Here is a 26,991-nt window from a genome sequence, read left to right on the forward strand (position 1 = left end):
TAACAAACTAACTTAGATTTTATTGCCCATTAAATTTATTTTTGCAAAATTAAGCCAATGAAAATCAGGGATAATATCAATTCTAGAACAATAATAATTTATTGAGTATCCATTCAATTCTAAATATAATCTGATTGCAGAAAGTCTGGCAAGAAATGCTTAATCTGCTTTATTTGTCTCCTGATAGAGACTCTTGAACTATCTTTTCTTTTGTTAAGCCTCCTTTATCACTCCCTTCTACCCTCTATGCAAAGAAGCTGACCTCATAACTAGGAGGAAAAAAGCCATTTGCCATGAACTCCTTCTTCAATTCTACTATCAAAACTCCTTGATAATTTTGCCATTTCCTCCTGTTTTACTAGTACCTCTGATGAAGAGGCAGCTTTTCTCTTAGCCAAGGCCAACCCCTCTACATATACCTGATAAGCTGCAGTATTAATTATCATTTGTCTCTTTCTAATCTTCAATCATTATCTACTGGAACATTACTGCTGTTTACAAATGTAAATACTTTCAAATCCTCCTCATTTTAAAAAAAAAAAAGTTATCCTACTGTCCTTCAACTATTGTCTTATATCCTTCCTGTCTTAGCCAAACTCATAAAAAAAATGTCAACACTTGTCACTTACATTTTTTTCTCTTTTTAGTCTAGTTACCTTCTTCATTAGATAGCTGAAATTACTCTCTTCAAAGTTAGCAGTGATTTCTTTTCTGTGAAATATTCACCCTACTTGAATCATCTATAATATTTGATGCTATACATGGCTGGATACTCTCTCTTCTTTGAGTTTTCATAATACTGCTCTATCAGTTTTTCCACCCTCTGACCACTTTTCAGTATTTGTTGGAATATTAACATTTTAGAATATTATAACTGTGGACATACCAAATTTTTGTTCTGAAACTTTTTCTTTCACTATGCTCTTTCTACTATTTATAAAATTAATTAATACGTACAATTCTATCCTCTCCTAGTCAGTACCATACCACCAATTACATACTGAAAATTTCAAACTTTGAATTAAATTGTCATCTCAAAGTTATAGTGTCTAAAACAGACTTAGTACCTTTCCTGCACCTATTCGTCTTCCAATCTTTATTCCTACCAATCCTCCTTATTTATAGTATGATATTTCTAGTTTCCCAAGTTCACAATTTTGGAGTAAATTTTGTTAATTAATTCTCACTCATGTGAAATGTTCAAGTATTTGCTAAGTCTTGCCAATTGTACCTCTGGCACATCTCATATCTGTCACTTCTTTTCTTGCCTGGCTATGATCCTTTTGTAACTCTCATTACCTCTCATGAGTAACTCTCATGAAGTGAATAGTCACTTCATTGATCTCCATTCCTCCAGTCTTTTACATCTCCATTCTATCCTCTATACAGATATAAAAGTGACATTTCTAGAGCACAAGGCTCTAGAAAGACTCAATATCATTCTCTTCTATGATCAAATATAAATTCCTTATTTGTCATTTATAGCTTAACTAACAACTATAACAAAGTATTATTACATGACAACAAATATTATTCTTAATACCATTCTTAAAGCATTTTAAAGTTGGCAAAGCATGTGTTAGCTCTTCTAATACAAACTGAAATCAGAATGTACTCTACCCCACTTTGTTAACATTATGGCTCAGCTAAATTAGCTTTCTTGCCGTTCCTCACATATTACATTCCATCTCTACTTTCCATTTATACTTTTTTGGTAGGATTTTGTCATATTGTGAATTTATTATACCTTCATTTTTATCTCTCAGAATTCCTAGTTTATTTCAAAGATCAGATCTTCTGGTCCTTTCCTAATCCCCTCAAAATTACCAGATTTATAGTTTGTATATATTTTATGTTTACTTATATAATTGTATATGTATATTCAATAGATTGATAGCTCCCTGCCGGTAGACATGGTTTAATTTTTGGTTTTGTATTGCAATACCTTACACAATACCTAGTGCATAGTTGACTTAAATATTTGCAGATTGAAATATGAGTCTGGAGTTTGGGAGGGAGATTGTAGAGTTTGGAAAGTCATTTATACAAAGGTAAATAAAAGAATTTCTTTTAAATTATAAATGAGCTGTGAAAGAAATTGTAGCAAAGAAATTGTCTACAACAACGAAAACACAGGTTATTGAAATATTTAAGTGTGTCCTGAGATGATAAAAAAAGCCTTAAGAATGAATATATCCCCAAGAAATAAAGTACACATTCTCTTAAGACCAAAATGCTGGGAAATGCCTAAATTTGGAGTGCAGGAGGAAGAAACCTAACATTTAATCTTGAACTTGGAGAGCAAGAAGAAAGACAGAGAAGAAAGAAGAAAACTAAGAGAATAAATTATCATGGGAGCCAAGAGAATGGTGAGAAGAGCAAAAAAGAGAGTATTGTTAACAATGTCAATAATGGTATAGCATTTTAAAATTTGTAAATCACTTTATAAATATTTCATTTTATCTTCACAACAACCCTATAATGTTCTCTTCTCTAAATTATAATCTTCTCTGTGTGCAGGTTTCTTGGGGAGCTTCTGGAAGCAGACTTAGTTTCAGTTCAGTTCAATAATCACTTCAAATGCAGCCAGCTGTTAAAGTCCAATCTTTTATTGTCTCTTCCAAAATAGCCCAGTTAGCTTTCCTTGGTTCTGAGAGCTCTTGTTGCTACTCCTTTGCCTCTGCCAGCTTCAGCCTCCAGCTCTCTCTGAATCCAAAGCCTCCAGCCAGCACAATGGTAGAATATTGAATGGATCTGATTCCTCCTCCGAGAGAGTAGGCTTGTGGGAGCTGTGACTTGTGAATCTCCTCCACTGAATCCTGACTTGTGAATCTCCCAAAGCCTCTAGTTGGCTTGTGGGAGTTCATTATATATGATCTCTTAAAGGTGTGAACTCTAAAGATGTGAGAGGTGTAAACTCTAATGTGTGAGCTAATGTGTGAACTTTCCCAAAGGTGTGACTTCCAAAGGTGTGAACCAAGTACATAAGCATTGTTTCTATCAATTCCAGTGATTTAGCACCTTGTTTCAAGTTCTGGCCCATAACACAACTCCTGAAAAGTAGGTGCTTGTTATCATCATTTTAGAGGAGAAAAAACCAAAGCAGAAGTCAAATGACTTGCATATCATGCTCATACAAGCAGTGAATGTCTGAGTCTGGAACTGAATTCAGGCCATTTTGTCTTCAGATTCAGTCCTCTATCCAACAAGCTACCTATGTTAAATTAACACAATAGTAAAGAAGAATAAATATTGATGAGGAAATTACATATAATAATTAGTATTTCATTTTTAAAATTGAGCTTTTCTTTATATTTATCATGGACTAGATATCAAAATTGTCCCTTTTGTAGGAATTTAGTATATGTGCAGTCATATAATTTCAGAGAAACATCTCATCTTAAACTCATCTCACAAATAGTCATCTAGTATTTGCTTGCAGACTTCCAGTTTCATTGGGGACTCACTGAGTTCTGAGGCATGATTGTACATGATTCAGATATAAATTTCTGTATTTGAGAAGAAAGGGAGCTTGTATGTTGGAATCAAAGAGAAGAAAAAGGGATTCTCATTAAAATAATGCAGATCTCCTGATGACTTGCTATGATTTTTAATGTTTAACTTCTTTCTGAAAAGTAGTCTGTAAAGGCACTGCCTGCAGCCATAGGCAATTAGGTTTATGTTTATGTATCACCTATGGTAAATGTCAAGAAAGATAGATGTTGTGCTAGGAAATTAATTCACAATTAATTTAAAATGTTGCTGCAGGACTATCCGAATTTGGAATATAAAAATAACCTAAAAAATTTCTGAGTTCTCTTTCAGTCATTTCTCCCCATCTATAATTATTTCCCTTCAGTGTATAGAGACTGTAACTGACACTTAAGTGGATAGTTTGTAACCAAGGTATAAACTGGTACCTGGAGAATGCCCTAATCCAACTAACTCCTAAGCTCTGAGAGCATTACTGATGAAGAGGCAGGAACTAAAATTCCCAAATGCAATTTTAGTATATTAAAGGCATATATGAAGATACTATATTGCCTACCAAAGTAATAACTAAAGGAAACCATTAGTCATTTGGGTATATACATTGTTATATTTGTTTAATAATAAGTTGAACTATATTAGAATCCTACTAGTATGTGCTTATATCCTTTAATGTATGTGATTGTATATACTGTGTTATAAAGAAATTGACTTATCTAAAAATCAAATTAGTTTATCAGTTGGATTCAATCATGTATAAATTTAAAAAAAACTGTACTAAAATCTAAAACATATAATAATACAGTGAGCAGAACAGAAAAAAAAATCATTAAGTTTAATTTTTAATGACATTTATTTAAAAAGAACAGTTTTAATATAGAAATAATAAGACCATTCTCTAGATTTAGAAGGAATATAAGAAAACCATTCAGTCTAATATACTTATTTTATAAATATAGAAACCAAGACCTAAGATTTTAAATAACTTGTGCAAATAAGGTCACATAGATAGGAAATTTCTCAAACTGAGGTACCTTAACTCTATATTGAGTACTCTTTACGATGAATGTTGGTCCTGTTCTCTGTCTTTGATTTACTTTTCCAGTCTTATCTCCTCAAATTCCTATGGAAATCTTATGATTTCATCGACATTCTGCAAACATGAATGTGCTTCCCTTCCTCCATATCTTTTTTCAGACTTCTTCCTTTACATGGAATATCCTCTTCTTGAATTATCCTTACCTTTCAAAATTCTATTTTCTGAACTAAATAAAAAATAAGAAAAAAATGGAATTAAAAAAAAAAAGATGAATAAAAAAGGAAACAAAACATGTCATGTGTCCAGCAGAATATCAAGAATGATTCAAAATATATAACAATAAATTTCCGTTTCAAGAAAGCATATATAATATTAGAAGAAATTATATACATGAGTGTTCATTTTTCTTTACTTCCTTGTGGGTTATTGTTTTGTTCTTTGCTGAGAACTTTTACTTTATTCTTTTTTTTCCCCTTTCATCCCTCCTGCCACCTACCCTGGGCAGGCTATAGTTAAGCGCAGAGAAATTTATACCACATACACACACACACACACACACACACACACACACACACACATTTGCATCAACTCACAGACCCCTACACATATATACACAAGCATAGATGTGTCTATATACACATATAAATCAGAATACATACCACATATACTCAAATACATGCATATGCATTTACACATATGTAAACATGCATCTAAAACAATAATAATATGATTGGCACATAGAGATATCTGTCTTGATTGAATCTTTAAGTTTGACTTTGTCTAAAATCGATAATTACTAGCTGTAATGCTCTGGTTAGCTTTCTGGAGGTCTTTGGACCAGTCTTTGTGTCACTTGAGTAATCACCATGAAAATAGCCAGAGATAAAGTCCAAAAGTCTTTATTGTCTCCTTCACAGTATGTCTCCTTGCCTGGGGCTCGGCTAGCTTTCTGGAGGCCCTTCAGAGGAGCCTTGGTCTGAGTCAAGAAATGTAGGAGGACAGGCCAGCCACCACGAGGTTGGTAAAGATAGAATGTCTCTCTGAGTCCAAGAGCTTGAGCTCCAGCCTCCAATCCTCTGTCTTCTCCAAGTCTGTCTCTGGCTGAGTTTATCCAAGTTTATATGCTCTATTACAATGACATCATTACAGTATATTGAGTATAAACCATTCATTATAGCACTGGGGAACCATTATTTGTTGTAAGAGTAAATCAATCATTCTAAACTAGAGAACTCACATGATAAACTAGATAACTATTGTCTTATCAATTCCACTGAGTTAACACCTTTTAAGAATCCTTGTTTAAAGTACATTTCTCTAGAATTCTGGCCCTTTACAACTAGCCCTACTTTTTTTTTTTAATAGTAAATTCTGATCCTTGTTGTGGTTTCTTTAACTTGCCTTGCTATTACTTAACTTCCCCATGGATCTCTCCCTTATCTTCTCCCCACCCACTCTTTCCTCCCTCTTTATCCCATTGCCATTAATTTACATATCTTATCACACTCTGATTAATCTAAACACTTTTCTGTGTACCCCTATCTTATCTTATAGTACCCTTTTCCTTATCCTTTATTCCTTGCCCATTAATTCACACATCTTGTTCCACTGTCATAAATCTATACATCCTTCTATATCCTACCTTAGCCTATTTCTTCCCTCCATCTCTCCCCAGTAATTTATTTATAGATTTTAGAAGGTGCTATACCCATTGTGATATACATGTAGTATTGTCTATTTAACCTATTTGCAATGTGAATAGGTTTTCAGAAATATGAGCTCTCCTCCCTCTCTAATGCCTCTGTGTCTATGTTTCTCTGCACCTCATTTCTATTATATAATTACTATTTTACCTTTTCCTAAACAGTTTTGCTTTTTAGAGTCAGATCATATTCAACTCTGCCCAAATCTTTCTTTTGAGAAACCCAATTACTGATCTCAATCTTAAACACATGGTACACATTTCCATATAAAAAATGTAAACAATTTGTCCATGTTAAGTTTCTTGAAATTAATCAATGATATTGCCTCTTATATGTTGTTTTCTATTAAGTGTGGGTTTTATTGAAATTTCAAAATATGTAAGTTCATTGGATATCCATTTTGTCCTAATCAATATTATGAATAATTTTGCTGGACATAGTAGTTTTGACAACAGGCCTAGTTCTTTTGAATGTTCCTATATAAACTCCAAGACTTGTGGGCTTATATTGTGACTGCTGATAAGTGCTGTACAATTTTAATTGTAGCTTCAGTATTTTTAAATAGTTTTTTGTTGTTGTTTCTTACAAAATTTTCTCCTTGATCTAGGGTTTTTGAAATTTGGCAATAATATTTTTATGCATTTTCCTCAAAGGATCTCTTTGAGATGGTGATAGGTGAAATTTTTCCTCTTTCTACTTTCCCCTCATGGTCTATTATTCCAGGATAATTTTCTTAGAATATTTCTTGAATCATTGTGTCAAGATTGCTATTTTACTCATAACTTTCAGGTAGTGTAGTTATTCCTATATTTTCTCTTCTTGATCTTGATCTTTCTAGCTCTGTCATTTTTCTTGTAAGATGTTTCACATTATGTTCTATTTTTTCATTCTTTATATTTTATTTTCTTATTTATCAGTCTGTTATAGCTTCACTGGCTTCCCCTTGCCCAATTCTAATTTTCAAAGAATTATTTTTATCTTTAAGACTCTAGTTGCTTAACTTTTTTTCATAATCTTGTTTTACTTAAATGGTTTTTATTTTTATGTTTTAGTTTTTCCTTAATTTCTCTAATTTAAGGTGTTACTTGAGTTATTCTATAAATTCTCTCTGGACAGAGAACTATTTAATTTTATTTTGGGGGGATAGTTTTTTTTTTCAGTGTCCTCCTTTGAAGATAAATCCCAGTCTTTCCTATTCCCATAATAAGTTTCTGTGATTGAGTTTTCTTTTTATCTAGTTCTTTGTTTTAATAAGAAGTATCTCTATTTATGGGGTCTGGAATGATGCCTCTAGGTTCACTTCAGCTCTCCCTTCTGACCAGGAACCCCAGACCAAAGCTTCACCCTTCTGTGAGTATTGTCAGCCAGCAATGTTCCTGCCCCATTGCCTCTGTACTCACTGGGTGTGCTGGTTCCTTTTTCACTCCCTTAATTTCCCTAATTTAAATATTAAATATCTTTTGTTTATTACTTCAGATGCACTACATCTCATGAATTAACACATTCAGTTAAAAGATAGGAGCTATGAATCATCTGAGCCAGAGCTAGAAATTAAATATAATCCAGGTTGGCATAAAAATGTTTTCTAGAAATCATTTCTGTGATGAATGCCATCACTTTTTTGGCTTGGAATTGTATTTACAATTCCAGGGGTTATTTTCTTGACTTAATTAGGATAAGTGGCAAACTGATAGCACAGCCTTTATTATGTTCTTGTAAAATTTAGCAACTAGGTCTCAGAGATTAACAAATTTTTCTAAACTTTTTTAAAAAATAATTTAAAATGATCTGGATAAAAAATCCATGGCTCATAGAGGGAAAAGCTCTGGATTTGATGTCACAAGAATTATAGATTTAAATCCTAGCTTTGATAATTTTTCTGACATGCATTGTACAAATGACTTACTTATCTAAGTTTTTCTTCATCTGTAGACACATTTTTACCTCATTTTTTGCTATTACAAAAGAACTTTTTAAAACTTGTTATAGTAATGTAACCATTTGGGATGCATAGAGAATTTTTTTTATTTGCTTTTTAAAGAGAAAAAAAAATATATTTCAATTTGCACTCAGATTACTCCAATTCTCTTTCTGGAAGCAAACGTCGTTTTTCATCATCAGTTTTTTTGGAATTCCCTTTACTATTGCCTTGGTAAAAAAAAAAAAAATAGCTAAATATTTTTCCTAGTAAATTAATTTATTTTTAATACACATTATTTATGAATCATGTTGGAAGGGAAAAATCAGAGCAAAAGGGCAAAGCCATGGGAGAGATTAAAAAAAAAAAAAACAGAAAGAAGAAGTGAACACAATATGTTTTGATTTAGTCTTTTTTTTTCTGGATGCAGATGGCATTTTTTGTCCAAAGTCTATTGGGCTTGCTCCAGATCACAGGACCATTGAGAAGAATCAGATCTTTCATAGTTCATCATTGCACATTCTTCCTGTTGTGTGTTCAGTGTGTTCCTGGTTCTGCCTGTTTCACTCAGCATCAGTTCACATAAATCTTTCCAGGCCTCTTTAAAATCAGCTCGTTCATCATTTTTTATAGAACAGTAATATTCCATTAACTTCATATACCATAACTTGTTCAGCCATTCCCCTATTAATGGGCATTGACTCATTTTCCAATCTTTCCTACCACAAGAAGAGCTGTTACTAACATTTTTGCACAAGTGGGTCCTTTTCTCTCCTTTAAGATTTCCTTGGATGCCTATCAACTGGAGAACGGCTAAATAAATTATGGTATATGAATGTTATGGAATATTACTGTTCTGTAAGAAACAATTAGCAGGATAATTTCAGAGAGGCCTCAAGAGACTTACACAAATTGATGCTAAGTGAAATGAGCAGAACCAGGAGATCATTATACATGGCAACAACAAAACTATATGACAACCAATTCTGATGGACGTGGCTCTCTTCGATATTGATTTGATTCAAACCACTTCCACTTGCTCAGATTCAAACCACTTCCACTTGCTCAGTGATGAAGAGAGCCATTTATACACAGAGAGAGGACAGTGGGAACTGAGTGTGGACCACAACATAGCATCCTTACTCTCTCGGTTGTTGTTTGCTTGCATTTTGGCTCTACTCCTGGAATTCACAGAAAAATTTCTTTAAAAAAAATCAGTTACAATTAAGTAAATTATATACTAAGCCTTATTAATTATTCTAATATTTTAAGTAAATGTATTGATGATTATCTAATCTCATCAAAGTATATATCCTTCCTTCCCTTGTTCCTTCCAAACACCTCTGACCTCTTCTCATCTCCTTTACTCTCCTCTTGTTTTCTTTCCTCTCTTTTTTCTCTCTACTCCTCACTCCTTTCTTATCCTCCCCTCAACTGCCTTCCTTTTACTTTCACTCTTCTCCTTTCCCTTCCCTTCCTTTCACCTCCCTTGCCTACTTGATTTCTCTCAAAACCCCTCTGCTTAAACATATTAAACTACTCTCAAACATTAGTTGATATTTTCCTATGTGATAATCAAGGATTATAGAGGAAAAAATAATATACTAAATATAAGCAATAAAGATTATTAAACTAAAAGTATATTTCAAGAAATATTACTCTTTAAGGACTAGACTGTGGTTTAAAAATAGTATTAGTATTATACAATTATAACTTGAATTATACAGAATGATTTTGTACATAACTGATCCAATAGAGTAGTCTAGACCTGATGGAAAATGCTTCTGTTCTACCTTATTAGCTTGACTATGAGGGTTTTCTTTTTTTCCTTTACTCGACATAAAGGGGGTAAAGAAATTTCTATTTTCCACACTTATCACATCCACTGTTTCCACAAGGTTTATTCCCTCCTAAATTTCATGTAATTTTGTTTCCATTTTTCTGTAAATCTCCACACTACAAAATGCAACATTCTATATACTGTGTACACTTAATAAACCTTGACTTCATATGGCTCTAGTCTCAAAATAGAGTTTGTCTAGAGAAATTAATTGTTTTTGCACTTTAAGATTTTAGGAGGAATTTTTTATTTAGTTGGTTGTGAAATAGGGAAAATCAAAGATAAATTGGGAAATATAGATACAATATCTGTCATAGTTCAGGGACATTTAGATATAGAAAAAAGGAGAAAAGGTCAAACAATAACATGTATACATTTCAGCCTGCCTTTTATGTAAAGTAGTAATCTTGGAAGAATACATTAAAAATAGAAAGATAAGTCACACTATGAAAACAAAACTGACTCTAAATGAAGCCTCTGGTAATTTAGACTCCAATATGTGCCCCCTCTATTCATGGATTCATGAATGAATTTGTATCATGAAAGCGGCTATTAAATTGAATGCCAAATGAGTTTGTAATGACATGGTGCTTTAAAAAAAAAAAGTACATTCAAAATAAGAAGAGCATTTATTAGCCAGCTTCACTTTAAGTTGTCATTGCAAATGCCTTTGTATGCCAAGATTTATAAAAACACAAATTTTACATTACTCTATCCTGGATTCACAAGTAAAAATGAACATTCTCAAAGAGGTATTCTTCACATTAAGTGCCAGTTCCAAAGTACTTGGATGTTGGGTATAGCCACAATTAAAAAATACTTTAGCAGTCTGGTATGCGTAGGGCACAGATAATAAAATTAATGAATGCACTTCAACTAATGATCCATTTCCTTTGAGAACAATGCATTTATTCAGAGACTGTTCCAGGGACTGTTTAGAATATGAAATGTGAATGGATTATAAAAAATTATCCCTGAGATTCTAATACAACAGAATATTTTCTATAAGTATCAATATCCTTGGTTGGCAATTGTTTAAATATCAAATAAATATCAAACAAATAAAATAGAAAGTTAGATTTTGAGGTAATTGGCATTTTTAAAAGTTAATAAAAAACATTTATACTGACACTGGTATACTAGAATTCTACAAGTGAATAAAGCAGTAAAATCTTGAATTTTAATCATATCTAAAATATATAATAAAACTGAATATCATATCATTCCATATTAGATTCAGTAAAATAGAATTAACTTTCTTATTTTAACTCAAAATAGAGAAAATCTGAAGTTGATCACATCAGTGTAAAGTCAAGGAAACAAATTTCATATTTTTTCAGAAATTTTTTCTTTCTTCCCAATGAGAACAACTTAGTGATGGATTATATCAATGTACTAAGTATTTAAGTCTTTAGTCTTTAGTGCTCTAATTTAGTCACAATCCTTCCATGTGAGAGAAGGACACAGAGAGAGGACAGTGGGAACTGAGGGCCTGAATTATTTCTGGCTTTCTCATTTCCTAATCAAATGTCTTAGGCAGCTAAGTGGTGTAGTAAATAGAATGTTGGGCTTGGAAGCAGGAAGAGTCATCTTCATGAGTTCAAACCTGGCCCAGATATTTACTAGCTATGTGACCCTGAGAAAGGCACTTAACTCTATTTGATTCAGTTTCCTCATCTATAAAAATAAGAGAAGGAAATGTCAAATAACTCCCAGTATCTTTGCCAAGAAAAACTCAAATAAGGTGACAAAGAATTGGGAATGAGTGAAAATCATATATCCTTAAGCAAGTCACTCCTTTGAGCTATAAAATATATAGTTTCAACTATAAAATGTATAATTTATATTCTATAATGATTTTGCCATTTATACAGTAATCCAAAGTTTGAAAAAATGCTTTATATATGGTATCTACTTTTATCTATCAACCATGTTATATAAGTATTTTATAGCTGATGAAATTATGGTTCAAGTGTTTCACCTGTGGTCCGGCAACTAAATGTGAGGGGGCTTTGGACTTGGCGCTTTCCTGATACTAAGTCCAGCAGTCTTTTCCCTATTCCATTCTGCTTTGCTGCCAACTCTAAAATTCTCTGAATCCATGCGTGCTATTATAAAATATTTAAAAGATATTCCTTTAAAACTATTATCTCAAGAAATTATCTCAAGTATAACAGTACATGGATCTCAATAGGAATCCTACTTCTAATTTTACTTTAAGATTTGAACTTCCTTCATACAAAGCAGTATTTTAAGGGAACTGTATAACATTTTGTGCTATGTGTTTTGGTTTTATTGTAGGCAATATGTGTACATTAGAAAAAAAACTATATATGAATTTTCAATGTGAAATAAAGTATTGATTTGATTTAGAGGCAATGTGATGTGGCAGATAAACTCGAGAAGACCCAAGTTCAAATGATTCCTATGAAAACAGTTATGACATAATAGACAAATCACCTACTACCCTTGAGCCTCAGATCACCTAACCTTTTTTAAAAATTACTGTCTTTAAGAGTACCCTGAAGCTTGGAATTTTTATAAAATTAGGAAATGTATGATGTGACAAAGCATGTGAAATAGGAACATATTTTACATGAAAAGTCACATTCATTCATACTTTGGATTTGTAGGCAAGTTTTTTCTAAGAGTACATCAAAAGATGCTTTCTCAGATGCTATTTATTCATGATGACAGTTACTTACATTAAAGATTTTTAGCATATCCTTTTATCAATTTATTGAAAGGATAAATCTATCATCAACATCTATCATCACTGAATCAGATGTCTAATCATGATCTAATCTTGACAGTTGACCATTAAATTCCAAGACATATTTTTAATATTATAATTAAATTTTCTGTAAAAACTCTCTTCATAAAATTCAAGATCAAGTTTTCATTTAGACTTTTTGTAAATCTTTTTATCCCTAGATACCTGTTTTGTATTTCAGGCAATAACTTATGCTACCAGTAATTGGCTTTTCTTCTTTTCCTACATTTAAAGAATTTTATTTTCTAACTTTTGAAGCTCCTTACAAGCTATACCACAAATTCTTTTTTCTCCTTTGACTAGTCATGTATTCTGTGGGCTTCCCTTTCTTCTTTGTTTGCTCAAGCCTTTCCTTTATGTTTTTTCGCTTAATAGCCTTTTATTTTTTTCAATTATATATAAAGATGGTTTTCAATATTCACTTTTGTAAGATTTTGAGTTCCAAAATTTTCTCCTCCTTTCCTTCCCTGTCTCCCCCTAAGACAGCAAGCAATTTGATATATGTATGCGTGTGCCCAATATACATAATATATAAAATAGATGCATATATATGTATTTATACACACAATAATTTTAAACATATTTCCATATTAATCATGTTCTGAAACAAAAACCAGCATAAAAGGGAAAAAGCATGAAAGGAAAAAAAAAATGAAAATAGTATGCTTCAATTTACATTCAGTCTCAGTAGTTCTTTCTCTGGATGAAGATAAGCCTTTCCCCTTTTTCAGAGATAGCTTTGTTTTCTACCTTCTCTTAATGATTTATTTTTCTCTATCAATTAGCAATCCACATTTTCCTTGTCTTTCTCTCTAATCATCTAATCTTTTAAATCCATCAAAAACACTTGTAGAGGTCTTTTGTAATTTTTATATGCTCTGTTTCTCCTGTATTAATTATTTACTAATTACTTTTTTTTAAAAAGAAATGTCCCTGAGCCATTTGTTGTCCTTAATTATGTTTGTATTGAAGAAACAATTGATGGACTATTTTGACTTCTCTTTATTGTTTCATTTTATCTTGTTGTAATGAGGATCACATGTTTATTGATCACAGATTTTCAAAACTACCATTTTTTTTTACCATTTAAATTTACCATTTAAAATTAAATATAATAAAGGGGCCTGCTACCACATGCAAACCATCATATCATTAACTGACTACATAAGTACTGAAAAGCTGCAATAAAGCAGCCCACATTAGACTTTAAACTCCATACAGAATATAGAAAATCTGCAGCTTTTCCTTCCAAGGATTACTTTTATAGTTGGAAATATGTCATCTCTATTGTCACTATGTTGCTTTTTTTAATTTATTGTGGACCTCAGCAGAAAGGAGTGATTTATACTACTAACTACTTTATATATATTTTAGCCATATTTTCTGACTAAGACTTCTTATCATAGATGTAGACTGGGATGGTCGGTGAATGATTAAATAACTTGGAAGCTAGTAATTAGTGCTAATACTAAAATAATATTTTTAAAAGGCAATACAGGAATAGAAAAGTGGCAGATATGATGGAGAGGATTAGGAATAATTAAGTTTCTTAAATTTTACTACTTAAAAAATATGTATTACCCTCCTGAGATTTAGTCAAAAATTTCTGTTATTTGGTGATCCCCAACTGAAGATCTCATAAATGCCCCAAATTCAATATATGCCCTAATATATGTTTGTAAAATCCAGCCTAGCTCCCTGGAGGCCTCAGAATCAGCCAGAGTCAGGATAAATAAAAGTCCTTGGTCTTTAGGGGGAGAAGCAGGCAAACTGCCAGGAGTTTTGCCAAAGATCTCTTCTTGATTCTGGAGTTCAGAATCTCTACCTTTCTCCTCCTCCTGATGCTGCCAAGTGACTCTGGCTTGTCTCACCCCACCCTCTATCTCTTGCCTATGATTATTTTAAGACCAAACATTGAGTAAACACCAAACAGTGAGAAGAGAAATTTTTCCAAACATATGCTTATAGTCATTGTCTCATATAGAAGAGGTAATCAGCCTTAAGTGCTCAGTTGTCTGATTCAAGTATACCTTTTCATAGTTTCAGCCCTTTACATATGTTTCAACTTATCATTACAATTTTCAATAATTCAGATTCAGAGGTTTAGAAAAATCTTTGATTCTTTATTCTCTTATCCCCAATATTCAATTAGTTAGAATATTATGTCAGTTCTCCTACTTGCCTTCTAATTCTCACTCTTTTCATGCTCCTTTATTTACTTATTATTTTTTACCAAGGCTATTGGGTATCACAAAATATCACTCTAGCTCTTAACTTCTTTGCAATCCATAATATGAAGTATTGCTAAAAACACAATCATCTTAATACACATTTCCTTTGCCTTATTGAAATTGTCTCACTGCTGAATTCAATGCCCTTTTCCTTCGCCTTCATCTTCCATTACCTTCTCTATAGCCTTTGACATTGTCATCCTTTGGTTTCCTTAGCACTGCTCACTTTGAGGTCTCCCATGGCTCCAAAGTACTTAGCAACTCTAAGTTGATGATCCTGTCCTTTTTGTGCTTTTCTTCTCAGTATGCCTTTCTGATTCGTTATCTATTTCTTATTTTATATGCATGAATGTACTCCATCACTCTCTGTAAATCAGCTTTATCTTTTTCCTTTACATTTTTTCCCTAATTGGTCTTATTTTGTGATACCTTTGAGGGAAAATCATGCATTTTACTTTTTAAAAAATTGATGGATGAAATATTAACAACTAAAAACGAATTTATCTTTCTAATATCTAAAAAAAATCTTTTAAAGAATTAACTACAAAGACATCAAAGACATCCCTGAGGAAAATATGAGAAGAGAAATGACAAGTTTTTATAAATTATATTCTATTGCAGATAGTCTTTCCAGACACACAACTAACTGAAAAAAAAGTTGCTACAAGAACTTTCCATGATCTTTTTTTCTTAATTTACTCTAAGAAATGTATTATATAGATCAAAATACTGACTTGAAGCTTCTCCTCTAAATAGGTGTCTCTCAAAGTTGTCAAAATCTTGACTTCTTGAAATATAAACTAGAGATACCCTTGTTTGATGACTTTCCGATTTTTAATATATCAAAGACTACAAAAAAGAAAAATGAGGTGGTCACATAGGAATAGTAACCAATAGGCCATAATCATATGTTCTATTGATATCAATGCAACATTGAGAGAAAAAAGTCCTTAGTGTATTGGGTATAAACTTTTTCATGATTTATGATAAAATATAATTACAAGTTGCACAGAACAATATGGATGTTATAATTTCTATTTGTCACCTGAAAATTTGCTATAACCACACTTGTGAGATCACAGATGTGTCTTAGTATTGAAATATTTTTAGTATCTGGCAGAGTGCCTTTTATATAGTAAATGTACCATAAACATTTTTTAATTGAACTGAGTTCTTTTTCACCTTGGACTTCCAATGTCTGCATCCAAACTTAGTTTAACATTCATTTGGCAATGTTTTCAATATTTACTTTTGTGAATATTGTGAATAAAATATGCTTACATATGTTCACATATTTTAAGCTCTTATCATTTTTCATACTGTTCCCTCTTCCTGAAGTAAGTTGATCTAACTAAGAAATTGATGCAGCAGTCAAAATTCTATCACTGCTTTCATGAATTCTTTCTTGAACCCTCAACTTATATGTAAACTTCTTAAATGGAATTATCATACCACTATTTTTAAGGTAAATGATAGCAAATATTTATATAGCATTATAAGATTAGTAAAAATTCTTTACACATATTGTTTCATTTAATTATTACATACCACCCTGTTAGGTGATAAAATTATTCCCATTTTATAAATAAGCAAACTGAGGATGAGAAGTGATTTGCTCATAGGTAAGTGTCTGAGGTATTGTTGCACTCAGTTTTTCCTGATTACACATTCAGTACCCTATCTGCCACGCAGAATTTCTTATCATGTAATTATATTCTAATGAATATTTTATAAATTTGGGGGTACAATATAAATGTGAGTTGTAATAATTGTTCTTTTACTACATTGATTTATGTATTTATATTATGTCATCTCACACTGCAATATCGTATATAGATGTGTGTATATGTATTCTTTTTTTTAACTTAATATTTTTATTTCCCCCAGTTACATGTAAAATGATTTTTCACATTTGTTTTTAAAACATTTAGTTCCAGATTCTCTCCCTTGATGCCCACCCTACATTTAGAAAGCACATGTGAACTTATATAAAACATTTCCATAAAACTCGTATTATAAAAGAAAACATAAATCTCCCCATCTCAAAAAAAAAAAATCCTTCAAGAAAAATAAAGTTGAAAAAAAAGAGTATTCTTCAATTTATACTCAAATACAACCAGTTCTTTCTCTGGGTATGGATAGTTTTTTGTTTGTTTGTTTGGTTTTTTTAATCATAAATCCTTCAGAGTTTTGGTGCATCATTATAATCCTGAAAATAGCAGTCATTCACAGCCACGGATCATCCCACAACATTGCTATTATTTTGGACATGGTACATTTAATTTTGCTTGATTTCATGGAGTAATTTCCAGGTTTTTCCGAGAGCATCCTGCTCATCATTTCTTACTGAATAATAATATTCCATAATAATCAAATATCATATTTATTTAGTCATTCCCCCATTGATGTGTATTCCATTGATTTCTAATTCTTTTCCCTGAGGAAGAAGGCTGTTATAAATAAAGAAAAGGAAATCTTTTTCCTTTTAAAAAAATCTCTTTGATTCTTACCTAGAAGTGGTATTATTAAGTAAAAGGATATGCATATTTTAGCCCTTTGTGCATAGTTCATATCTTTTGATCATTTATTAATTGGAGATTCACACACACACACACACACACACACACATATTTGACTCAGTTTTCTATATGTTTGAGTGATGAGATCTTCAAAAGATAAACTTGCTTCAAAATTCTTTCCCTAATTACAATAGTTAACTATATTTTCCTCACCTATTTATTCTGTAAGTCTCTCCTTTCATCCTGACCTTCTTCAAAAGTGTTTTGCTACTGAGCATTCCCTCCCCCAACATGCCCTGTCTTCTATCACCCATCCCCCTTTCCATCTCCCTTTTCCTTCCTCTGCAGAATAAGATAGATTTCTATATTCATATTGAATGTATATGCTATTTCCTCTTTAAGTCAATTCTGATGAGAGTAAAATTCCCTCATTCCCCCTCCCTTATCCCTCTTCCTCTCCATTAATTTTTCTTGTCTCTTTTAGAGCAGATAATTTATACCATTCCTCCCTTTCCCATTTTCCTAGTATATTCCTCTCTCATTCCTTAATTTTATTTTTTAGACATTATTCCTTTATATTCCATTCACTTCTGTGCCCTTTATCTATATATATATATTTTCTAACTGCCATAATAATGGGAAAATTCTTATAATTTACAAGCATCATCCTCTCATGTATTTCACTGAATATCCACCTTTCCCCCTAAAGAAACCATTATGTTTAGTTTTTCTGGGTAGGTGATTCTTAGTTGTAATCCTAGCTCCATTACTGCCTGAACTATCATATTCCAAGCCCTGCAATCCTTTAATATAGAAGCTGATAAATCTTGTGTTATTCTGATTGTGGCTCTTCTATCTTTAAATCGTTTCTGAATTCTTCCAGTATTTTCTCCTTGACCTGGAAGTTCCAGAATTTGGCTATAATATTCCTCCTTTTCATTTTGGGATCTCTTTCAGGGGGTGATTGGTAGATTCTTCAAATTTCTATTTTACTCTTCAGTTCTAGAATTATCAGGACAGGTTTCCTTGATAATTTCTTAAAATATGATGTTTAGGCTCTTTTTTGATCATGATTTTCAGGTACATTAATATTTTTATTAATTAAATTAATTAACAACTAGGTCAGTTGTTTTTCCAATGAGATATTCTATATTCTTTCTATTTTTTGATTCTTTTGGTTTTGTTTTATTGTTAACTGGTTTTTCATAAGGTCACTAGCTCTGTTCTAATTTTCAATTTTTTTTTTCTTAGTGAGTTTTTGTACCTTTCTCATTTGGCCAATTTTACTTTTTAAGGCATTCTTCTCATTTGCTTTTTGTATTTTCTTTTGTATCATTCTCAGTTCTTTTCTCAATTTTTCCTTTATTTTTCTTACTTGATTTTCAAAATCCCTTTTGAGATCTTGGATGGCCTTAGATCAATTTTTATTCTTCTTGGTAGTTTTGGGTATAGGAACTTTTGCTTTGTTTTCTTCTGAGTGTTTGTTTTAATCATCTTTGTCACCATAGTAAATTTCTGCAATCAGAATCCTTTTCTGTTGTCTGCTCATTTTCCCCACCTCAGCTTTTAACTCTTTATTAAAACATGGTGCTATTTCCAGGTTGTGTACTGTCCCAAATTTGTACTATCCCAAATTTCAGGGGGTTCGCACATTTGTTTTCTGAGATACTTCTAGGGACTTGGCCACAAAAACTATTTTCTGCCTTTGAACTCTAGGTCCTTTGTCCACGGTGGTTATAAGTTATAGTCTGCTAAAGCAATAGAATCCTTTCTCAGTGCTACTCAAAAGATTTCCTGTGAGCTGAGGCCTCTGGAAGCTGCTGCTACCACTTCTGCCCTGCCCAATCCTGTTTTCCCAAGACCCTTTCATCTTACTGACAAGTCTTTCCTGCTGATATTCTAAATTGTCTTTGTTGTCTCTGGGCTAAGAGGCAGGAAACTGCCGATGCTACCACTGATTCAGTGGCTCAAAGGCTCATTTCTGCTTTGCTGCCACTGAGGCCATGGCTATGTTGGCAAAGTCTGTGCTGGGACTGCATTCTGGACTCCCACCCTAGTGCACCATAAATCTCCTTCTGACATTTTAAGTTGCTTTCTGCTTGAAAATTATTCTACTTGATTTCTTTGTGTGTTCTGATGTTCTAAATTTTTTTTTTGGGGGGGGTCATTATTTTTTTTTACTTTTCTTTTAATTTGAAAAAAAAGAAAAAAAAGGGGGGAAACAGAAAAGAAAATCAAAACAAGATAAAGTAAAATAAAAGAGAACATTGTCATGTGCCCAGCATGACACCTTTCTGGTGGGAAGATTCAAAACATATAACAGATTAAGAAAGTGTATGTATATATATATATATATATATATATATATATACACACACACACATATATATATGTATGTATACACACACACATATTAGTAGAAGAAATTATATTCATGAATGACCTTTTTTTCCTTTACTTCCTTGTAAATTGTTCTTTGATTCTTTACTGCACACCTTATTTATTTTATTCATTTTCCCCTCTTTCATTTCCCACCCCCCCATTCTAAGCAATCTACATTTAAGAAAAAATATATGTATACATATGTAGATACATGCCTACACTCACACCCATACCCACCCCACATACACACACCTTGCTGCCTCTTTAATTAAATTTGGCTCCATAATTTGTCTTGCTATTATTTAAGCTTCCCCCACCTAATGATCCCTCCCTTGTCTTCTTCCTTCATCCCTTGTTTCCTCATCCACCTATTCCTCCCCACTTATTTCTTTATATATTTTGGAGGATGCAATACCCTTCATGGTATATATAGTGTTAGCTACTGAATCCATTCAGAATGTAAGTAGGTTTTCAAAACTATGAGCCACCCTCCCCCCTCTAATGTCTTTGTATATTCTTCCTCTATGCCACATTTGTATAATTGCTATTTTTATCTTAACTCTGATATTCTATCTTTTGAACTACCCTATTGTTGATATGAATTCACATATACATAAATGTTTATATATGCATACATATATAAAAAACCATAAATAATTTCTCCATGTTTAAACAGTTTGTCCATATTAAGTTTCTTAAAACTTATCTTTCAAATTGTATCTTATTTGTTAAATTTTCTGTTAAATTCAGTTTTGATTAACAGAGAATCCTGAAAATCTGCAACTTCATTGAATTTCCTTTTTTTCCCCATTCAGAATTATAAATAATTTTGCTAGAGTATTTTTGGTTGCAGGCCTAGTTCTTTTGATTGTCAGTAGATATGATTCCAGGACCTGTGGTCTTTTATTGTAGCTGCTGATAAGTTTTTTTTTTTTTCATTGTAGTAAATTTATTTTTAATACACATTGCTTTATGAATCATTTTGAGACAGAAAAATCAGAGCAAGAGGAAAAAACATGGCAGTAATTAAAAAAATAGAAAAAAGAAGTGAATATAGCATATGTTGATTTACATTCAGTCTCCTTAGATCTTTTTCTGGATTTAGATGGCATTTTCTGTCCAAAATCTGTCTACTGGGATTGCTTTCAATTACTAAACTGCTGAGTTAGAACCAAGTCTTTCACAATTGATCATTGGACATTCTTGCAAGTGTGTACAATATATTCATGGTTCTGCTTGTTTTGCTCAGTATCAGTTCACATAAATCTTTTTAGGCCTTTCTATATCAGCTTGTTTTTTATAGAACAATAATATTCTATTATATTCATATATCACAATTTGTTCAGCCATTCCCTAATTAATGGGCATTGATTCATTTTCCAATTCTTTGCTACCATAAAAAGAGTTGCTAACAACATTTTTGCATATGTGAGTCTTTTCCCATCCTTTATGGTTTCCTTTGGATACAGATCCAGTAATGGCATTGCTGGGTCAAAGGATATACACAGTTTTATAGTCCTTTGGGCATAGTTCCAAATCACTCTCCAGAATGGTTTGATTATTTCACAACTCCATCCCACATTCCCTCCAACATTTATCATTTATCTTTTCCTGTCACCTTAGCCAATCTGAGGTGTTTGAAGTAATACCTCAGAATTGTTTTAATTGGCTTTTGTCTAATCTATAGTGATTTAGAGAATTTTTCATATAACTATAGATAACTCATCTGAAAATTGTCTTTTCATATTCTTTGACCATTTTTCAATTGGGGATTGACTTGTAGTCTAATAAATTTCATACAGTTCTTTATATAGTTTAAAAATGAGAGCTTTATCAGAAATAATGTCTATAAATATTTTCCCCATCTTTGCACTTCCCTTTTAATCTTGTTTCTGTTGGTTTTGTTTGTATAAAATCTTTTTAATTTAATGTAATTAAAGTTGTCCATTTTATCTTTCATAATGTTTTCTAGTTTTTCTTTGGTCACAAATTCCTCCCTTCTCCAAAGATCTGATAGGTAAATTATCCCTTGCTCTCCTAATTTGTTTATGGCATTACCATTTATCCCCAATTATGTATCCACTTTGACCTTATTTTGATATGGAGTGTGAGATGTAGGTCTATGCCAATTTTCTGACATGTTATTTTCTAATTTTCCCAGCAATTTTTGTCAAATACTGAATTCTTATTCCAGAAGCTGGAGTTTGTTGATTTATAAAATATTAGATTGCTATAGGCTTTGGTTATTGTGCCACGTATATTTAATCTACTCCACTGATCTACCACTCTATTTTTAGTCAGTATCAAATGGTTTTGATGACTTCTGCTTTATAATATAGTTTTAGGTTTGATACTGCTAAACTGGAATTCTTTTGTATTTTTTTTCATTAATTCTCTTGATATTCATGACCTTTTGTGCTTACAGATTAATTTTTTATTATTTTTTCTAGTTCTATAAAATAATATTATGGCAGTTTGATTGGTATGGCACTGAATAAGTAGATTGATTTAAGCAGAATTGTCATTTTATTATATTATCTTGGCCTAAATATGAACACTTGATATTTTTCCAATTGTTTGGATCTTTTTTTTTGTATGCATGAAAGAAGAATTTTGTGATTGTGTTCATATAATTCTTGGGTTTGTCTTGGCAGGTAGACCCCAAAGTAATTTATTTGGTCTACAGTAATTTTAAATAGAATCTCCCTTTCTATCTTTTGTAGATGGGCTTTTTCAGTAATATATAGAAATGCTGATGATTTGTGATAGTTTTAGCAGAGTTGCAGGATATAAAATAAACTATGAATTGTTTCCAATAGGTTTTTGGATCATTTTCTAGGATTCTCTAAGTATGTCATCATAATGTATTATCCTGCTGATAAATTGCTGTAATCTCTTTGCTAATATTTTATTTAAAATTTTTACATCAATATCCATTAGGGATATTTGTCTGTTATTTTCTTTCTATGTTTGGCCATTCCTGGTTAGGTGTCAGTGCCATATTTGTGTCATAGAAAGAATTTGGCAGTTCTTCTTTACCTTTTTTGCAAAAATTTACATAGTATTAGAATTACTTGTTCCTTAAATGTTTGATAGAATTCACTTGTGAATCAATCTGGCGCTGGAGATTTTTTTGTTATGGAATTCATTAATAACTTGTTCATTTTTTTTTCTAAAATGGGACTATTTAAATAATGTATTTCTTTTTGTGTTAACCTAGGAAATTTATATTTTTGTAAATATGCATCCATTTCAGTTAGAGTATGAGACTTGCTCCAAGTTGGGCATTATAGCTCCTAATTATTGTTTTAATTTCTTTTTTATTGGTGGTGATTTCACCCCTTTCATTGATTTGCTTCCAGTGATTTGTTCTTTATTTTGCCTTTTTCTGAGCAAATTAACTAAAGGTTTCTCTATTTTGTTGGTTTTTTCATAAAACCAACTCTTAGTTTGGTGTATTAGTTCAATAGTTTTCTTAATCTCTATTTAATCTTTCATTAAGTTTCAAAATTTCTAATTTGGTATTTCATTGGGGTTTTTGTTTTTTCTAGCTTTTTAGTTGCATGCCTAATTCATAGATCTATTCTTTCTCTTTTTAATTTGTGTAACTATTTAGAGATATAGCATTTCCCCTAAGAACTGCTTTGGCTGCATTCCATAGGTTTTGGTATGTTGTATCATTAATGTAATTTTTTCAACGAAATTATGGATTTGATTCTTTCTTGTTTACTTTGTGGTTAGAGTTGTCTGATTCTGAGAGGGGAATGTTGAAGTCCCCCACTAGAATATTCTTGCTGTATATTTCTTCCTGTAACTGGCTTAAAATTTTCTCTAGGAATTTACCTGCTCTTCCACTTGGGGCATACACATTTAGTATTGTTACTACTTCATCTTCTTTATCTCTTTTAATAAGATATATTTTTACTTTTGCTTTATCTGAGCTCAGAATTGCTATTCCTGCTTTTTTAAAATTCAGCTGAATTATAAAAAGTTCTCTTCCAGCCTTTTCCCTTTACTTTGTATGTTTATCTCTGTGTCAAATGTGTTTCTTGTAAACAAGTAGCATCTGTTTTTTTAATCTACTCTGCTATTTTGCTTTTATTTTATGGGAGAGTTCATCCCATTTACATTAATAATTATGATTACCCGGTCTGTATTTTTCTCCATCCTATTGTCTCCCTCTATATATACTTTTGTTCTTTTTTCTGCCCTCTCCTTAATGTGTTTTTTAACCACACCATCCACTATCTTATTTCCTATCACCCTTCCCTCCCCTTTTCTTTGTATTTTTTTAACCCACTCCACCCTCAATCTTATATTCTATCAACCCCATCCCCTTCTCTTACCTTTTTACCTAGTGTTTCTGAACTAGCTTCTATCCTGTCCCTCTCTATTCTTTTCCTCTTTTTCCTCCTACTTTATAAGATTAAATAAATGATTATGTTATTCCCTCTTGGAGCCAAAACTGATGAAATCAAACTTCAGACAGTGAGCATCCCTCTCCCTTTCCCCCCTCTATTGTAATAGGTGTTTTGAGCCACTTAGTGTGAACCCATTATGCCTTTCTTTTCCTCTTTTTCCAGTAACAACTTGTTTTTTTTCCCTTGTTTCTTACAAAATATTCTCTTTGAGTTAGGGGCTTCCAAATTTGGCAATAATATTCCTGTGTTTTCCACACAGGATATCTTTGAGGCAGTGATAAGTGCATTTTTTCTATTTCTATTTCTATTTTTCTCTAGTGTTCTACACTCCAGCACAATTTTCTTGGATTATTTCCTGCATCATTGTGTCAAAGTTTTCATTTTGGTCATAAATTTCTTGTGGTCCAATTATCCTTATATTTTTTCTTCTTGATCTCTTCTCCAAATTTGTGATTTTTCTTATAAGAAGTTTCACATTCTGTTATTTTTCTCTTTCTTTATGATCTGTTTTGTTATTTCTTGGTTTTTCATAGCTTCACTGAATTCCCCTTGCCAAATTCTCATTTTCAAAGCATTATTTTCATCTTTGAGATTCTTTTTCCAGAGGGTTAACTTTTTTTTTTTCATAAGCTTCTTGTTTTTCTTGGATAGTTTTTTGTTGTTTTTATTGTTTTTCATCAGTGTCTCATTGGATTTTTTAAATTCTTTTTTGAGTTCTTCTATAAATTCTCTCTGGACAGGGAGCCATTTCACATTATTCTTTGGGGTAGAAGTTTTTTGGTTTTTTTATTTTTAATTAATTATTCTTTTTTTTTTTTTTTTTTACTAAAGTGTCTTCCTCTGAAGATGAATCCTGATCTTCCCTTTTCCAATAATATGTTTCAGTGATGGGGTTCTTTCTTCTTTGCTGATTCATTTTTAATAATAAAAACAATATTAGTGCAAGTACCTCTAATTATAGGGTGGGAGGATGGTGCCTCAAGCTTTCCTTCAGATTCTCACTCTTGGGAGTCAAGAGCTCATACAAGTGCTAGAAGTCGGCAGAGTCCCTGCCCCAGGCTTCTGCACTCACTGGGTGTTGATTCCTTCTTTCTCAGGGGCCCCTGGGGTCCTCAAACTTTTTAAATAGGGGGCCAGTTCAAAGTCCCTCAGACGGTTGGAGGGCTGGACTATAGTAAAAACAAAAACTTTGATTTGTGGGCCTTTAAATAAAGAAACCCTGGGTGAGGGGGATAATCGTCCTCAGCTGCCACATCTGGCTCATAGCCGTAGTTTGAGGACCTCTGTCAGGGCCATGTCTCAGCAGCACAGTTGGGCCTGGCATTCTCAATCAGCCAAAGATAGCTCAATCTTCCCAGACTCAAACCTTCACTCCACAGACTATCTATGAAAATTTCACTGCTTCCTGCTAAGGCTTCAGTCACACCTGAGGGTTCCCCACCCAGTGTTTCTGCTGAGCTAGCCTAGAGGTGTTTGTGCTTCAGACCGATTAATCTCCAGTTAGTGGTTTTCTTCAGATTTTCTCGGTGGTGTCAGAAAGACCCCAGTTCTGTCCCGAGTCTTCTTGATTTATCTGGAGTGTTTGTAGGCCCTGAGGTACAGATTTGTTCTATTTGTGGGGGAAATCAGGAGAACTTCAAATTTACCACCTTACTCTGCCATCTTCCCATAATACTCTCCCATCCAGAGTCACTATTTAAAGGAATTTGAAGGAGTTTGGGGAAATGATAACTGAATCCCTGCCTTATTCTGCCATCTTGGTTCTGCCTCCCTCTGTATGTGTATTCTTTATAGAAATGAAATCACAGTTCTAGAAACAAACTTATAGTCACCAGGATAATTCATCAGATCTAAATCATTTCCTGAATTGTTTTTCTTCTTTGTCATATCTCACTTCTGACACATTGTGGCTATGTAGTTCAGGGCCAGTTACTTAACCTCTCAAATACTGTAGGCAAATCTGAAACTACAAATTGCAAAGAAAACACTGACCTATTTATTAGAGGGGATTTCCATACCTAACAGTTCACCCTAACAATGAAATTATAGAGCCAATTCCTCTTACATTCTACCACTATTCTTAATATATAAGGTTATCATTTAATAGACTACAGCACTATGTATCAAAGATGAACATATACATATAACTATGAAAGTCTGCATTTAGAATTACTTGACTTTGAAGTGTTTTGATTTTTAAAATCTACATTATGTGAATTTTATGCATATATACTTTGTGATTTAATATTTTATTTTCATATCATATTTTTATTTATGTGAATATGGTTTACTTTCCCTCCCTACTAATCCTACCTATTATTTATCAAATGTAGGCAAATTGAAAAAGCTTTAGATCTATTTTTGTTCCAAAAAATGTAACTTTACTCTGTAGGGATTGTTTTGTCTTCTAACAATTTCACTGTCTTAGGTCTACAGTAAATATTCTGAATTTTGATCATTAATGAAAGATATTAATGGTATCTACATTTTTGAGAAATAATATTTTGATTTTAAGTTTCTTAAATCACAAAATGAAATAAAAAGTATAACTATACTTTATAAAATAACTATAAACATCAATCAGAGTCAAATCCCATTTCTGACATATTAGCTGTGTTATGATGAACAAGTCACTTAATTTCTCAGGGTTCCTGAAATCTTTTTAAGACTATGGAT

The 26,991-nt window shown here is 32.2% G+C and overlaps 1 protein-coding gene across 9 annotated transcripts in view; it reads left to right on the forward strand.

Moving 5' to 3' along the window:
- Positions 1–26,991, forward strand: part of DMD (dystrophin) — a 2,285,006-nt gene that overhangs the window by 822,566 nt on the left and 1,435,449 nt on the right. The window lies entirely within an intron of this gene.

This window comes from Sarcophilus harrisii, chromosome 3 (genome assembly GCF_902635505.1).
Source record: "Sarcophilus harrisii chromosome 3, mSarHar1.11, whole genome shotgun sequence".
Lineage (NCBI taxonomy): Eukaryota > Metazoa > Chordata > Mammalia > Dasyuromorphia > Dasyuridae > Sarcophilus > Sarcophilus harrisii.